The sequence below is a fragment of the Tachyglossus aculeatus genome, chromosome 22 (assembly GCF_015852505.1).
Source record: "Tachyglossus aculeatus isolate mTacAcu1 chromosome 22, mTacAcu1.pri, whole genome shotgun sequence".
NCBI classification, from domain to species: domain Eukaryota; kingdom Metazoa; phylum Chordata; class Mammalia; order Monotremata; family Tachyglossidae; genus Tachyglossus; species Tachyglossus aculeatus.
Genome location: NC_052087.1, coordinates 26,952,754 through 26,968,801, shown reverse-complemented (window position 1 = coordinate 26,968,801; position 16,048 = coordinate 26,952,754). Strand labels below are relative to the sequence as shown.

The following is a 16,048-nucleotide window of genomic DNA, read 5'->3' as shown; positions in this document are numbered from 1 at the left end:
CACACTTCACTCCTCTAATGCCAACCATCTTACTGTACCTCGATCTCATTTATCTTGCCCCAACTTCTTGCCCAGATCCTGCCTCCGGCCTGGAATGTCCTATCTCTTCATATCCAACAGACAATGACTCTCCCCTCCTTCAAAGCCTTATTGAAGGCACATCTCCTCCAAGAGGCCTTCCCTGACTAAGCCCTCCTTTCCTCTTCTCGCACTTCTTTCTGCATCACCTTGACTTGCTCCCTTTATTCATCCCCCTTCCCTGTACCATAGCACTTATGTAAATATCTGTGATTTTATTTATTCATATTAATGTCTGTCTCCCCAGCTAGGCTGTAAGCTCACTGCGGTCAGGGAATGTGTCTATTACATTGTTAAACTGTACTCTCTCAAGTGCTTTGTAAAGTGCTCTGCACACAGTAAGTATTCAATAAATGACTGACCGACTGACCTCTAGACTGAAAGCTCATTGTGGGCAGGGAATGTATCTACTAACCACAATATTGTACTCTCACAAGCACTCAGTGCAGTGCCCTGCACAAAGTAAGCACTCAATAGATATGATTGACTGATTAACTTAAAAAAAAACCCTTCCTAGGCTTTGAATGGGGAAGAGGAGAGGAACATGGTGCTGGGTTTAGATTAATGTTCAGATAAGGATTCAGTTTGGGCTCTTCTACTGACTTTCTGGCAACCTTAGGTAAATTACCCAATCAATCTGTGTGGTCAATTTTCTGCCAATTTCCCTCTCTCTACAATGGGAGTGGGATGATTAACATCTGCTCTCCTATTCCTTCCAGCACTGGCAGAAGAGGACTCTGGTAAGAACGAAGCAGCAGCAGAGAAGCAGTGTTGCTCAGTGGAAAGAGCCAGGGCTTGGGAGTCAGAGGTCATGGGTTCTAATCCCGGCTCTTCCATGTGTCTGCTGTGTGACCTTGGGCAAGTCACTTAACTTCTCTGAGCCTCAGTTACCTCATCTGTAAAATGGTGATTAAGACTGTGAGCCCCACGTGGGACAACCTGATCACCTTGTATCCCCCCCAGCGCTTAAAACAGTGATTCACACATAGTAAGCACTTAACAAATTCCATCATTATTATTATTATAAGGAAAGCTCCTTAGAAGGAAAGTGCTAGATAAACACACAGTGTGACATATCAGCACTGGAGATGGGGGTTGGGGGAGAGAATGAATTCCCTTCCTCACTACAGTAATTTGTCTGTAAATAGTCACACACCAGGCAATTCCCTTCACCCTTACCATTAAAGATAAATGTGTAAATAAACCTGCATTGCCTGAGGGATTTCTCCCAGGCTTGGGCTTCATTTCTGCCTTAGAAAGGTGATAGTTTAATTATTCATAATCCTTCATACAGACTTTTTATTTCTTTTGGGGGGACAGAATTATTGAAATCTGGTAGGATTAGCCAATCAGCCACAAAACTTTTTGCAGCAGCAGATCCTTTTTGAAATAAATATTTGTACCAGTAAAAATTAAGCAGATTTGCCAAACATAACCCAGGACTCATTTTTTACTCACCGGCCCAAATTCTAGTTGATGATCACTCATGGGTAGGCTCTGGCTTAGTGAAGTTAACACACACACACACACACACACACACACACACACACACACACACACACACACACACACACACACCCTCTATTATTTATTTCTTTCTTTCTCTCTCTACTCTCCCCCACCCAACAACCCCTCAGAGGTCAGACATAAACAAGCCTGAGTGTTTAATTGTTCCTGTAAAGAAAAAGATAAAGAAAAAAAGAAATGGCCAATCCCCAAACCTAAAATTCCATCAGTTTGAAGAACAAAGGTGTTGAACCTGAAGTTTACTCTAAAGGAAACATTTTATGGTATTTTTTAGCATTTATTATATTCCAGGCACTGTACTAAGTGCTGAGGTAGATACAAACTAATCCAGTTGGACACAATCCATGTCCAACACGAGATTCAGTATTAATCCCCATTTTACAGACGAGTTAGCTGAGGCACAGAGAAGTTAAGTGACTTGTCCAAGATTACACAGAAGACAAGTGGTAAAACTGGGATGGGAACCCAGCTCCTTCCGACTCCCAGGCCTGTGCTTTATTCACTAGGCCTTGCTGTTTCTCAATTTTCAAGATAGGCTGCAGATACTGCAACTTGGCTCTTCTGTCTGGATAAATTTAGGGAGCTAAACCAATAAATTCTCAAAATGTGCATATTGGTTTAGAGGGAGAAATCCCTAAGTAGGGATTGGGCCTGATTTTGCATTTTACATTTTACAGTGTCCTAGAAGTCAATGTGAGTCCAATAATTACTGGCAGGAATAGCTGCAAATATATCTTAGGATGAAAATACTTCTTACTCTCACAGAAGGGTCATCATTCTCAAAGAGGCCCTTACCTTGGTCCCAAGCCCCCAGTCGTCTTTAAAATGGTCCTGATACAAACCAATGGATGAAAACCAAATATATGGCTAAATGATTTTAATTAAACACAAAGAGTTCACCAAGCTAAGCAAAATTTTCCCCACAATGTGTGCTCCTTCTATAGCAGTAATTAGCAAACTAATTTTATTTCCAACCTTCCCAGTGAAGCTGCTGCATCAATGTGGATTCGGTTTCAGAGGTTAAAGAGATTTTCCTAATCCCACTGTCTGCTCCCTTGCTGATCCATCTAGCAGGAAGCAAACAAAACAGCCAGAGTAAGCCATATGAGATTTACTAGAACTGGGGAGGAGTTGATATGGAATAAAGTAAGGAAGACAGGTAGGGTTCTCTCTTTTGGCCAGAGGGACTGAACTAGGGGAGCAGAGGAGGCATGAAAGAGGGAAAGGGAAAGTGGGAGAAGGAGAGAAAGAGAGAGAGCTAAGTGTCAGAATAATAATAATGGCACTTGTTAAGTGTTTACTGTGTGCCAGGCACTTTACTAAGTGCTAGGGTAGATACAAGTTAATCAGGTTGACACAGTCCATGGCCCTCCTGGGGCTCACAGTCTTAATCTCCATTGCACAGATGAGGTAACTGAAGACATGGAGAAATTAAGTGACTTGCCCAAGATCACACAGCAGAGAAGTAGTGGGGTCGATATTATAACCCAGATTCTTCCCACTCCCAAAACACTGCTAGCCCTAGTTAAGGTTTTCTATTCCGGAGTTAGCCTAACCACAAATCCATCAACTCTTTGCTGAGTAAACAATGAATAGAAAACAACAGATTTTTTTTAGGTCTCCCAAGCACACTAAAGGGACCAAATGATGCCTCTGTGGTGGGTCTCTGTTACCAAAAGAGTAGATTATCTCAAAATTTAATCCTGACTGGCTCCGGGAGCCTTCTGGGTAAGATTCCAGAAGCCACTGGGCAGGGTGTTTTTTTTTTTCATCACTTGACAGTTTAAAACGAAAAAAAAATTAGACTATGTCCAATTCAATTAGAGATGTGTCAAAATGAGTTCACATGGACTCAGTCATCCTTGAATTCCACCCTTCCATCAAGTTCCCGTGTCCTGTTCAATAAGAGCCGTCGGTCTGCATTAGGGACATCGAGGAAAGGAGTCTTGTGAACCGGGAGGCAGAGCCAAGACGTGTCTAGCAGAGAGTAGGAAAGGGGAGGATCCCCCAGCCTCCTCCCCCACTTCTTGTTTTTTTAAAGTTCAGTTTAAACAGATGTGGCATGCCTGAGAAGCCCCCAACTGCCTGGCTTTGAAGTCTGGGCGAAAATCTCAGCTCTGAGAGCTACGTTTCCAACCTTGAAGGATCTCCAGGGAGTTTCAACTGAAATTAAAAAAAAACCCCTCCAGATCCCTATCTTACTCTATTTATGAGATTTTTAATTAGAACTGCTGCTGCCTCAGCCTGTCACAGACTACCTATCACAGAACGGGTGGGGAGGAGAAAAGGGAAAGGGGGAAAAAAAACTCCAAGGAATTTGACATTGGGTTACATGGCAGGGTGAATTTTCTTTCAACTTGCCCAGAGAGCACCCTTACCCTCAGAGTGGCATTTGTGGAGGGCCCTCAGGCTCTCAGAAACCAGGCTAATCAGCCCCAGGCTGAGGCCCAGAACCTGATTTTCAGCAGGGATGTGAGGACACCGGAGAACACCAGTGGGTTTGAATCTTTCTCAAGAATGTGCCAAAGCCCAGTCCCAAACAGACTGTTCCATTTTTCCCCTTCCTCTCATCCCCAGAGGCAACGAGCTTTGCCCTTTCTTTGAAAACTTTCCCGGTTCCCAACCCAAATCAGTTTCTGATGTGGTTTGCTGTTTCACTCCCAGACTAGTATTAGAAGGGCAGGGTCTTCTCACTTCACTCTGAAGTTCGGTACCATTCGGAAACGGCAGGCCAGCCAGGGGTCAGAGAAACCAACCTTCTGATAAGCCCTTACCTAAAGATGAGGAGAACGTACCAAAGTGTATTTAAAACTAACTGCATCATGGGAGGGGAGACACCAAGTAGCAGCTCGAACAGTGAAGCAGCAGTGCCATCTTTGTGTGGGGTGAAGAGATGTGGATGGGATCAGGACACATATAGCCCCAGCAAACTTTTGGACTGGATTTTAATCATTGGTTCCTTTGTGCAAGTTCTTGCCTCTAGACTGTAAGGTCACTGTGGGCAAGTAATATGGATGTTTATAATACTGTACTCTCCCAAGTACTTAGTACAGTGCTCTGTATACAATAAGCACTCAATAAATGTGATTGACTGACTTGTCTGATTTTCCTACCTTTCCCAAGGGAGGCTCTGTCGGCATAATCAGAACACATTCAACAACAGCAACTACTGCAGCTCACAAGGAAGTCATCAATTTTAAGATTATTACTGATAAAATGTCCCTTAAATGTACAGTGTGTTCAATTTTTTAAAAAATGATATTCGTCAAGTGCTGTGTACTAAGTGCTGAGGCAAAAACAAGCTAATCAACTTGGACACAGTCCATGTCCCACATGGGACTCACCTTCTTTGTCCCCACTTTACAAATGAGATAACTGGGGCAAAGAAAAGTTAAGTGACTTGCCCAAGGTTACACAGCAGACAAGTGACAGAGCTGAGATTAGAACCCAGGTCCTCTGACTCCAGAGCCCATGCTCTTTCCACTAGCCTATGATGCTTCCCAATACAACATGTTTTTTGAACAGAAGCTCAAAATATTTTTTTGGCCATCGGTTCACCTGGAGTGAGATGGAGAAGTGATTTGCCCCAAATTTGTCCCATTCTGTTGTGGGCAGGGAATGTGTATGTTATATTGTTGCAATGTACTCTCCCAAGCGATTAGTAAAGGGCTCTGCACATAGTAAGTGCTTAATATGATTGATGGTGATGATAATGATGATTTGGAAACAGATCCCAGAGAAGATAGGGCAGAAGATTGACCAGAGGCCACACTGTGATGTGAGGAGCTGAACAAGGGAGAAAATTTAGGTCACTCTATGTCCGACCCCTCCCAGACCACCAGGTTCTGTTGATGAGACCACATCAACTTCCTTTCTGCCCATCAGGTACATTTCTTTTTCTACAGTAATTACATCATGAGAATGACTTCACCTGATGAATCCCTAACACTGACACATGTTACACAGAAAACAACAATATTCCAATGGCGGAAGGGGCCCTGTTCTAAAAAGCTCAGTCAATCGATTGTATTTATTGAGTGCTTACTATGCGCTGAGCACTGTATTAAGTGCTTGGGGGAGTAAAATACAACTGAATTAGCAGATATGTTCCCTGCCCATAATGACCTTACAGTCTAGAGTTTTGAATGCCTCAAATCTGGCCCAGGAGTGGAAGATGGAAGAGCCATTTCCTAGAGAACTCTCCCACCCACTTGCATTTTTATCATTTACAGTTGTGGTCTGGCTAGGGTATGCAACTCCAGCAGTGATTTATTTCAAATAGCATCTTGTACAAATTTAAAACAAAGTAAAAAAAAAAGAATTGGACTGGAAAAAAGCCAGGACAGGGCAATAATGGGGCTTAGGGTTACTGTGGGACCTCCAAAGAAAGATGGTCCAGACCAGGGTGAGCAAAGCAAAGAAGGAAGAGAGGTCAGGTGCAGTTTGGCCAAGACAAGAATAGGTGAGCTGAAAAGGGAGGCAACTTCCTGTTTCCTCACTCTCCCCTAGGAGACAACACACAGCACTACGGTGGAGGGAACCTGCTTAGTGTTGTCCTGCCCCTCCTCTGCGCTGTGAACACAGGTCCGGAGGCCATTAATGTTGGAAGGAGTCACTTGCTCTTTCTTGCTGCCACTCCTGCTGCAACATGTCCCTTTAGTACCCCAAAGTGCCTTACCATCATTATCAGGCAGGAAATTCGGCAGGTAGAGCCAGCCAGAAATTATCTTCCAGTGGGCCTGGGGAAACTAAAAAGAAGCTAGACAATCTGTTGCTAACACTCGAACCTGCTGACTCTGAGCAAACACAGGGACAATCAAACTCCCTATAATCTGCCTGGGAAGCCGCTCCTGTTGCCTGGTCAGCTGCCCAGTCTGGGAGGGGCCTCTGTGGGTGGGGAGGGGGGTTACCTTGCAGCCCTGAGGCCTGAATAGGGTCCCCAAGTCCCCATCTGCCCCAGAGCTCAGATATCATTTGCAGGGCAAGGGTGGGTGTCCCAGCAGTGATCTATGAGTGTGCCCATCCCTGCTCACCAGAGACTGTGAGGGCACTCACTGTGCCTCATCCTCACCGTTCTTACTGTCGACCCTTTGCTTAGTACAAAGCTGTGCACACAGTAAGCACTCAATAAATATGACTGATTGACTGAAGTGGTGGAACCAGGATTAAAACCTAAGTTCTCTGCCCCCCAGGCCCATGGCCTTTCCATTAGGCCAATCTGCTTCCCTATGATTATTGTTATCATCATTATGATTATTTTGCATTTATATAGCTTCTTTCCTCTAAGGACACAGAACTTTCCAGCTTCCTCTTCCAGGAAACAGGGCTTGAGAAGTAGAATCATCTAGTGGATAGAGCAAGGGCCTGGGAGTCAGAAGGACCTGGGTTCTAATTCCGACTTCACCACTCGTCCACTGCATGATCTTGGGCAAGTCACTTAACTTCTCTATGCCTCCATTACCTTAACTGTAAAAAGGAGATTAAGACTGTGAGCCTCATGTGGGACAGGGACTGCATTCGACCTGATTAGCTTGTATCTTCCCCAGTGCTTAGTACAGTGCCTGGCACATAGTAGGTGCTTAACAAATACCATAGGAAAAAAAAGTAAGGTCTCTCAGACTCACTTCAGTTCCTACTCCTGATAAGGAAAACAATGTTGTCTGTCTCAGCGCTCACTGATACCACAACTGCTTCCTGTGGGGATAAGAGTGAAAGCTACAAAGAGGATTAAGATTTCAGCTCAAGCTACAGTGATTTCAGAACAATGGTTGCAAAGGGTAGTTCTGGGAGAGACACTGAACAGGAATACCTGCTTGGTCTCCACTCTCCCCTGGTCTCAGATGCCATCCTTGCTTATCTGAAGCTTAGAAGGATCCTGAGAAACAGTAGGCACACCTTACAATACTAACAAGCCACCCTGCTGACATTCCCAAATTCAGGGCAAATTTTCTGTTATATTCGGCCAGACACCAGTCAGCCGCCCAGGTCAGTGTACTTGGCTGAAGCATCAGAAACCTAGAGAGTCACTCAAACCTCTTCTACCAGAACAGAACCCTATCCCACTCCAGACCCAAGGGGGAAGTACCTTACTCAGGTCTCTTCCACATATTTTTGCTTTCACTGGCACTGAGGAGGGAGATTTATTGGAAGAGAGAAAGAAGGTCATTTTTTCTGCTTTTAGCTCAGGTCAGGGAACGGAAACACCAGTGCTCAAGATGAGGAGGGAGAGAGGACTGGCAACCGCTTGTACGTAATCAATGAAGGAGAATGTTCTCTGGCCTTCGTGATTGGCCTTACTCAATAAGTGGAAGATGCAGAGGAGAAGTACATTCAAATTGTAAGACTGGACTAGTTGTTTCCTCACAGTCCCTGCTCTCTGCCTCAGTCTCAAAGCCCCCTGGGAAGTTTCCTTGAAGGCCAGATGGACGCAACGGGCCTCGTCTCAGAATATGACCTGACTAGACTCCAGCCCAGACAAAAGCCACTTAAGAGGACACTCCACCCAAGCCATTCCCAGCTCACTTCTCTCTGCCCGGGCACATACTTTAAATCTCGAAATAGCTGATTTAAGCTCCGATGCTGCCAAGGTAAAGGGAATCAGAATCATATTTCAGGATACAAGCGGATCAGTCCAGGAATGAAGAAATAATTTCTCTCCCTTCTCTGAATTGCAATGGGCAGCTGGCCATGGGGCGCTTTGTGGGGTTGGGGAGTTGGAGAGAGGAGCAATGACAGAAATTTCTTTCCCCTGAATCAAAGTGCCTGCTAGCATTAGGGTTTTGGGCCTTGGAAGACTGCCTCTGGAGGCCTTCTCCCTGAGAGAGGACCCCTGCCCTGGATCACCATCCAGCCACCTCAGCCGCTCCAGAAACCACCCCAACCACCAAGCCTATTTACCATTTAACTCTGAAGAGCTGAAGTCCCACTTAGTTCGCGCTTGGGCTCATCAATAGGTCTTGAGCGAACTATCTCACTTTAACAATATCACTTTAAGGTCTGTTCCCTTGGGCCTCTGCCAACTCTGACCCCTGACAAGTAAATGAAACCACAGGCTAGTACAGCAGGTAATAAGCAAAACCACAGCTCAGGCACATCGGAGAGGCACTCTCAAGCTGCTAAACATCTATCACTCAGAATATATGGTTTGGGGTGGAAAATCAAGGCTCTCATTAAGCTATCCTGAGCTCTCTTAATTAGTTCAAACAAACCTCCTGGATCTGGCAGTCCTGGGCCTGAGTATGTAGCTCCTCTTTTCCTTGGCTCGGAGGGTGCCTGACTCCTTCCTACAGATCTGGTCCTCGTCGGTGGCTCTGCAGCGGGGAAGAGGTAAAAGGGAAAAAAACAAAAATTGTTAAAGTGGTGCAGCGGTAGTAGCAGAAGCTAAATCTTCGGATTCTTCCGTGTCCTATCCCCAGCTAAAAATCTGGGGTCTTTCAGAGTTTCTGCCTGCTGCCACCTCATGAGGAGTAGATTTCAACTGTGTTTCCCTCCTCTTCAAAGGAGAGGAAGAGAAAGAGTGCACATGGGTCATCAATAAAGCCCCAAATTAACCTATCACAGGAATGTTGAGCCTGAAAATGCAGGATTTCTCCCCTGCCTCATCAGGTTGACAGGCTTAGGCCAAGTAAGGATAAGGCAGAACTCCAGAGCTCTGAATCCCAGACAGGTTGGAAGGCTGCAGTCCAGGGAGGTCGGAAGCTGTAACAATGACTGTTTCCCTTCAGGCCTGCTAAAAAGGGATTACAGCATATGAGAAACAGTCTCCTAACAGTCTTACATGAGGGAATGTAGCCCTAAGCAGAAAAAACTAAGCAGGCAGCTTTGTGCATTGTACCATACTAGAGGCTAACTGCTTTGGGCTTTTATCTTATTCTCATTGACTGAGGACCAGTGTTGCATAGTTGATAGAACATGGGCATGGGTGGCAATAGGACCTGGGTTCTAACCCCAGCTCCACTGCTGGTCCACTGTGTGACCTTGGGCAAGTCATTTAACTTCTTCGTGCTTCAGTTACCTCATCTGTAAAATGGGGATTAAGACTGTGAGCTCCATGTGGAAAATGAACTTGGTCCAACCTGATTGGCTTACATCTATCCCAGCACTTAGTACAGCACTTAGTACATGGCAAGTGCTTAAACAAATGTCATTAAAAAAAGTTCTTATCATGGAAAGGAGAAAGGCAGAAAGAGTGAATGCAGTGAGAGAAAAACCTCTCCAATTCAAGAGGGAGAGGTTTTTTTAAAGTTTTTTTTAATAGTGGTGACCTGGTTACTGGTGAAAGGGGAGTTTTTTTTAAAAAAAAACCTTAAGAACTTACTATGTGCCAAGCACTGTACTTTCGTACAGTAGAGGTACAGTGGAGGTCCAGATATACTGGAGGTAACAAGACAATCAGGTCAGACATAGTTACTGTCACACACAGGGCTCACAGTCTAAGGAGGAGAGAGAAAAGGTAAATCCCCATTTTATAGACAAGGAGACTGAGGCACAGAGAAGTTAATGGCTTATCCAAGGTCACATGGCAGACAAGCAACTCAGATCCCCTATCAGGCCTGTGCTCTAGCCACCAGGCCACTGCTTCTTGTGTCTACCACAAGCTCCTCAGAAGGTCCCTTTGCCTAGTGAAAGAATCTACATTTGGCAGCAACTCTGCTAGCTCCCTTGTCCACCATAAAGCGCTCATATAGAGAAAACATTTTCAGTGGGAGGGACAAATAATTGATCAATGATATTCCCTGAGTGCCTAAAGACTGCATAGCACTGTATCAAGAACTTGGAGAGTTCCCCAGAAACAAGACACACACATTCTCTGCCCTTTGTAGGCTTACAAACTAGTACAGCTTTCCAGTTGGAAACACCCAACATCAGTAACCAGGAATCCCAAGCTGATTTTATCTGGCCAGCTCTGTGGTACAAGTAGATAGCTTCTGGGGAGAATCAGGTGGTTAAAACTTAGACTGTGAGCCCTCATGGGAATGGAATAGTGTCCAACGTAATTAAATTGTATGAATCCTAATGCTTAGAACAGTGCTTGACACATAGTAAATGCTTAAATACCCCCTTCTAGACTGTCTCCCCCTTCTAGACTGTGAGCCCATTGTTGGGTAGGGACCATCTCTATATGTTGCCAACTTGTACTTCCCAAGCTCTTAGTACAGTGTTTTGCACACAGTAAGTGCTCAATAAATACAATTGAATGAATGAATGAATGAAAATACCACAATTATTACAGCAATGTTGATGGACTGATAAAAAAATGTCTGGGACTAACTTGAGAAGTTGAATCACTTCCAGCCATGGAAATGGTTGTTTGACATGGATTCCTATTTGAGAAATACCGGACTGAGCCCCAGAAACATTTTAAATAGTGGAAAATGGTGCAGTCTCATGGCTGTGTCCACTGGGACTGAATTTGAACCCAAGACTTTTCTTAATTGTTTTGCCAAATACCATGAACAAAGAGATCTGTTCAGTTCCTGGGCTCTTGGTTTGCTGCCTTGTGCAAATGTTCCATTCTCCCCCTCCCCACCTGGATCTCTGAGGAGTTGAATTTACTGAAGTCAAGAATTATATGGAGTCATTCAGAACTGATCATGAGATTTATAAGCTCTGGTAACGAGGCAAAATAAGTATTAATGTCAAACGTGCCCAGCAGACATTGGAGTTTAGGTGGATGTCGTATTACAGAAATGAAAAAGCTGCTGGAGGGACAAGGAAGAAGCTTTAAGGGCTGTGTTGCAGAGAGGATGGCCCGGTGAGGCCCCATCAGAAATGAAATTAAGTTTCTTTCAGATTTCACCCTTCTGGGCTCCAAGCTGCCTCCTGCTTTCAGCAGAAAGCTGTCTCCCTGCAGCCCATGAGAAGATTAGTTTATTACAAGCCAGCTCTGAGCAACTAAATCCAGGACTAATCCTAATTCCCATTTACCCAAATCTGCATTGTGCAAGGAAAACCAACTGTGTCAGAACTCTTCCACACTCTGCTTCCTGCCCTCTCTGGCACTCTATGTCACAGATGCCAGACACTAAACCCAGAGACGTGCAAGAAATGAATCCCAATCCCGACTCCAAGAACTCCAGGAAAACCAGACCACAACACTTCCCAGTAGGGTATGCTTCAGGAGCTATGGAAGGCAGTTCCCACTGCATGACTTTGGAGAGGAAGGAGCTCAGGATAAACAAGAAGGAGAGCTTGCTTCTGAAACCTAATATCCACAGAATGCCTGGCTTCAGATTTGCTTGCTTCATGTTGAGGTCACATCTGCACAGAGCTGTAAGCTCCTTGTGGACAAGGATAATTTCTAGCAGAAGAGAGAACAGAAATTGAGGGATACCAGAAAATGCTCCTAAGCAGCAATGATAACCTATTCATGCCCCCGCTCCACTTGTTCATAAATTTACTATTGACAGAGATCCTCTGTGATCTCTCCCCTATATTCTGAAGCCCAGGACCTCTGTCCTCCTCCAACAAATGGAGGCATTGTCAACGGGTGGGGGTGGAGGGTTCTACCTGACCATGGATGGCGGCAGCCTCTCACATATGTTTGTGGTGGAAAACCACTTCACTCTCCAGTCAGTCAGTCAATCATATACACTGAGCACTTACTGTGTGCAGAGCACTGTACTAAGCATTTGGAAGAGTACACTATAACACCAACTAGGTCCACAAACTCAACTAAAACATGACATCATCAGGGCTAAGTCTGACTGTTTAGGTCCAAAGGGTCTAGGGAGACAAGAGGCAAAATGCAGCCCATGAAGTGGTTTACTGGCCCTCTGGGCCAGATTCACAGAAGCAGCACAAGCCATCTCGCAGCAACTACCTACACTGTGTTCCTCACACTAAGATGCCTTAGTCAAACCCACCCTCCTTCCTGGAACTCCATCCTGCTTCTGAAAAGCACTTCTGAAATCCCATCTCCAGAGTCCTTCTCTGATTAATCTATCATCTCCTCATGCTATTTCCATCAGTTAATCACATTTACTGAGAGTTTACTGTGTACAGAGTACTGTATTTACCACTTAAGAGTGTACAATATAACAGAGTTGGTAGACATGTTCCCTGCCCACAAGGAGCCTTCAGTCTAGAGTGGAAGATAGATACTGAAATAAATTATGAATATGTACATAAGTAATATGGGACTGAGGATGAGGTAAATAAAAGGTACAAATCCTACTGCAAGGATGGCACAGAAGGGAGAGGGAGTAGAGGAAAAGAGGGCTTAACTGAGGAAAGGCTCTAGGAAAAGATGTGATTTTCCTACTAGCTCCAGCACTTCTACCTCACCTAAGTTCTTGGGTCTTTGCTATTTAAACATTCATAGCACTTATTTACGTATCTTTATACTCAACTGCTTTCCTCTACCTGTAATATATTCTAGCTTCTGTCTGCCCCACTAGACTGTAAGTTCCTTGAGGATAGGGATCATGCATGCTAACTGTAACATATTCTCCCAAGCACTTCTTTCAGTGTCCTGTTCAGAGTAATTGCTCTGTAAGTGCTATTGATTTGTTAACTAACTCTTTCCAGTCATAGATGCAATGAGCACCCCTGTGCCATTGTTCTTGGGGTCACTTTTGGGATCATGGAATTTGGGCACTGCCATCAGATCCAAGCCTAGTTCTGATGTAGGTAGGAGCCTCCAATGGTGGAAACGCTGCATGGCCTAGTGGAAAGAGCCCCGGAGTTAGAGGATCTCAGTTCTAATTCCTGCTCTGCTGGTTATTTGATCCATGACCTTTGATAAATCCTTTTACTCCTCTCTGTGCTCTGCACTCAGTAAGGGCTCAATAAATTATCTGGGCCTTGATTTCCCACAAAATTTCCTGTTCTCCCTGTCCTTTAGACTGTGAGACCAATGTGGGACAAGGAGTGTGTCAGACCTGATTATCCATGCTGGCACTTAGTACAGTACTTGGTACATAGCACACTTAAAAAGCATATTAAGTATTATTATCCTTATTTCCCACACCATCCACAAGTGTGGCCTAGTGGAAGGAGCATGGACCTGTGGATCAGAGGATCTAGGTTCTCATCTCAGCTCTGCCACTTACCTGCTGTGTAACCTTAGGCAAGTCACTTAACTTCTCTAAGCTTCAATTCCCTCCTCTGCATAAATGGGGCTTCAATACCTGTTCTCCCTCTTCTTGGACTGTGAGCCCCATCATCAGCCCCATGTGGGGTCTGATGATCTCGTATCTATCTCAGGGCTTAGTACAGTGCTTGGGACATAGTAAGCACTTAACAAATACCATAATTGTTATTAACAAGAACTGCTAATCAGAGACTTCTTTAAGGCAATAAATGCCAGATCTGTGGGCCTGGTCTTTGCTTGCACTTTTGTCCTGTGTGGTCTTAGATGGCTAGAGGAAAAGCCAAGGCTGAAGGAATATTGGAGAAGATGAGCAACAATAACTGCAGGGGCAGGTTTTAGTGAATCTTTGGTCTGAATACTCCCCCTTGGTCTGAACTGGACTGAGATGCTCCCCTCCTGTCACCTATTGGGAAGCAAATCCATTACCATCATTCTCAGGAATAACAAAACCTTTTCCTTGATGGGTAGCTGATTTTTTTCCCCTTTCCTCTCCATTTCCTGACTGCCCCTATCCCCTTCACACCCAACACACTCTACTAGAGTTAGGGAGTGAAATTGCCACTCAGCAGGGTGCATGAAGAGCCCTTAGTCTTTTGATAACCTCTTACCAAGGTGTCAAAGCATTGCACTTGCCTTTCAGAGAAGAATACAAGTGTTCTCTGAAATCCCTGTGTTCATGACACATACCATTTTGATACAGATGAGCCTGTGCCAGAGCCCAAGTACTGGGTGACTGATAAAAAGCTATGGTTTTAAATCAACGAGAGGGGCTGCTTTTGGGGTTTTTTTTCCTTTGTTTTTTTAATTTTTTTTTAAATTATCAACGAAAGGGAAAGAGAGCACATGCTGGAAGTGTATCTGCTCCATTCTGCATCTGAAACAATCCCAGGGGCAGTTGTTAATGAAGCTGCCTAAGCAATTCTTTCTCAGTCTCAACACCTGCACTCCTGTCACAGAAGCAGAGAGCCTTCCCTTGGCACACTGTCAATCAGTCCCTCTATTAAGCTCTGTTACCATAACAAGTCTGGAAATCCACTGCTCTCTGATCAGCCTGGTAATTATGCCTCCTTAGGTCACGGAAGAGTCTTAATCCAGGATGTGAGCTCCTCTGAAATGTTCCCACTTATTTGTAATTTTCTGTTTTCCCTTTTAATTGGGTAAGCTGGAGTGGTCAAGGAGTGGTACAAATGGGGTGTCCCTGGGAGCCCGGCGCTGGCGGCACTTACCACTTTCACATGGGGAACCCATTTTCACCACCCATTTGGGAAAAATTGTTAAATTCATTCATTCATTCAATCGTATTTATTGAGCACTTACTGTGTGCAGAGCACTGTACTAAGCGCTAGGGAAGTACAAGTTGGCAACATATAGAGATGGTCCCTACCCAACAGTGGGCTCGCAGTCTAGAAGGGGGAGACAGAGAACAAAACAAAACATATTAACAAAATAAAATAAATATGTACAAATAAAATAAATAGAGTAATAAATACATACAAACATGTATATATACAGGTGCTGTGGGAAGGGGAAGGAGGTAAGGCGGGGGTATGGAGAGTAGGTGGAGGGGGAGAGGAAGGAAGGGGCTCAGTATGGGAAGGCCTCCTGGAGGAGGTGAGCTCTCAGTAGGGCCTTGAAGGGAGGAAGAGAGCTAGCTTGGCGGATGTGCCGTTGGATTTGGCAAGCAGGAGGTCATTGGTGACCTTTGAGAGGGCAGTTTCCGTGGAATGTAGGGGATGGAAGCCAGATTGGAGGGGGTCGAGGAGAGAGTTGGCGTTGAGGAATTAGAGGCAGTGTATGTGGATGACTCGTTCAAGGAGTTTGGAAAGGAATGGTAGGAGGGAGATAAGGTGATAACTAAAAGGTGAGGTGGGGTCAAGAGAGGGTTTTTTTAGGATGGGAGAGACATGGGCATGTTTGAAGGCAGAGGGGAAGGAACCAGTGGAGACTGAGTGGTTGAAGATGGAAGTTAAGGAGGGGAGAAGGGACGGAGCAAGAGATTTCATGAAATGAGAGGGAATGGGGTTAGAAGCACAAATGCCAAATACCTAAATGTATAAATCTGTCTGTTTACCTCCCACATCACAATGATTGGTACTACTGATCACATCTCCTGCTGCTAGGGCAGCCTTTTTTGTGATTCATTTCCCACCACCCCAATGTCCTATAGGTGCCCTCTAATGGAACATGGGTGCCGAGAATCAATCATATTTACTGAGCACTTACCATGTGCGAAGCACTCGACTAAGCGCTTGGGAGAGTATAATAGAGTTGATAGACCACATTCCCTGCCTACAACAAGCTTACAATCTACAGAAGACAGCTTCCTTTGTATTCTGCTGTAAACAGCCA

At 44.8% G+C, this 16,048-nt stretch overlaps 1 protein-coding gene across 2 annotated transcripts in view; it reads right to left on the bottom strand.

Moving 5' to 3' along the window:
* Positions 1-8,892, bottom strand: part of TSPAN18 (tetraspanin 18) — a 167,871-nt gene extending 158,979 nt beyond the window's left edge. For both annotated transcript variants that reach the window (XM_038764651.1, XM_038764652.1), the window contains exon 1: positions 8,814-8,892. The gene's annotated coding sequence lies outside the window, so the exon portion shown is untranslated. The remainder of the gene's footprint in view (positions 1-8,813) is intronic.
* Between the last annotated feature and the right edge of the window lie 7,156 nt (positions 8,893-16,048).